The sequence below is a fragment of the Octodon degus genome, unplaced genomic scaffold (genome assembly GCF_000260255.1).
Source record: "Octodon degus isolate 3935 unplaced genomic scaffold, OctDeg1.0 scaffold00067, whole genome shotgun sequence".
NCBI classification, from domain to species: Eukaryota; Metazoa; Chordata; class Mammalia; order Rodentia; family Octodontidae; genus Octodon; species Octodon degus.
This window is the reverse complement of record NW_004524643.1, coordinates 2,386,554-2,387,872: the sequence shown is the minus strand read 5'-3', so window position 1 is coordinate 2,387,872 and position 1,319 is coordinate 2,386,554. Positions and strand designations below refer to the sequence as shown.

Genomic DNA, 1,319 nt, shown 5'->3' with positions numbered 1-1,319 from the left:
GGCACGCGCCAGCAAACCAGTCTCAATTGCCGTCTGGGGGGAGCGGGGGGGGGCGGCACGGCAGGCCCGGGGATTGATCCCCGGCCCCTGCGCCTGTGCCTGCTTGCAGGCGCTTTAATCAGCTGAGCTATTTGGCTGGCCCTACTCCTCAGCTTTTATTTTGGTTTTGATTTATTTTTTTGAGACAGGCTGTCTCTGTGTAGCCCAGGCTGTCCTCGAACTCTTAGCGATTCTCCGGCCTCAATCTCCCTAGCGCTAGGATTACAGACATGCACCACCGCACCCAGCCGCCGCAAGCCTGATTTCCATTTTGGCTACCAGACTCGGCTGGCAGTGCCCGAGGCTGTCTGGGCGCGCGACTCAGCTGCTCCGGCGTCTGGCACACCGTGGTGGCGCACGCCCCTTGAATGCCGAAAAAGGCCGCGCCTTTCATGTTTGTGCCGAGTCTGTCGCAACGCCACCTCCAGCCCCGGTCCTCGTGGGAGCGGCTCGTTGGCGGTATGCGGACACTGCAGCGGACGCGGGTGCCCGGGTCCGGGAGGCGACAGGCGGACTGGAGAGTCGCGTGAGCCCCGACAATAAGAGCCGGTCCAAGGGGGCGAGCGGTCCAGCTGCCGGGGAGGCGCGGCACTGTCGCCACCTTCCCGCGCCGCAGAAATAAGTAAATTAATGAAAATCGCCACAAGATGGGCCGGAGTCCTCCCGCGGGGCGGGAATGCGAGCCGCTTGGTGGCCTTGTGCCAGGCTGCCCAGGCCTTGGGAGCCGATGCCGCCTGCAGGAGGCGCAGTGTCCCTTGGTCAGCGCTGGGCCGGGGCCGGGGCTGGTGCTGAGGCCGGAGCCGCAAATAGAAGCTGAGATCAGCGCGAAGGAATGAGAAGGAACAAAGCCCCGGAGCCCTGCGAGGGTCCCAGACGCCGCAGCAGGAGGGGCGCGCTGCGCCAGGGACCGCCGTGAGCGAACGAACTGGGAGGAAAGATGCTAAGTGGCACATTAAATATCAGAATAAACTCCACAAAGGGGAAAATGGTAAATAATTTTAGAGATGCCATGGTGACACTGTATCAAATAGGATAAAGCTGTTCTGTTCATGGATCTACGTCAGCGTTCTCAAAGCTTTGAAACAATGGAAGAGCTGAATGTTCATAATTGCTACAACTGGCCTGGCTCACAACTGCATGCAATCCAAGTTTCCTGGGCGGCTGAGGCAGGGGGATCACAAGTTTGAGACCAGCCTGTGTACTTTTTTTTTTTTTTTTGGTGGAACCGGGGATCGAACTCAGGCCTTTGCGCTTGCTAGGGAAACGCTTATTCCACTGAG

At 59.4% G+C, this 1,319-nt stretch overlaps 1 pseudogene; it reads right to left on the bottom strand.

Annotated features, from left to right (window-relative positions):
- Positions 1-1,319, bottom strand: part of LOC101565778 — a 10,295-nt pseudogene that overhangs the window by 4,987 nt on the left and 3,989 nt on the right.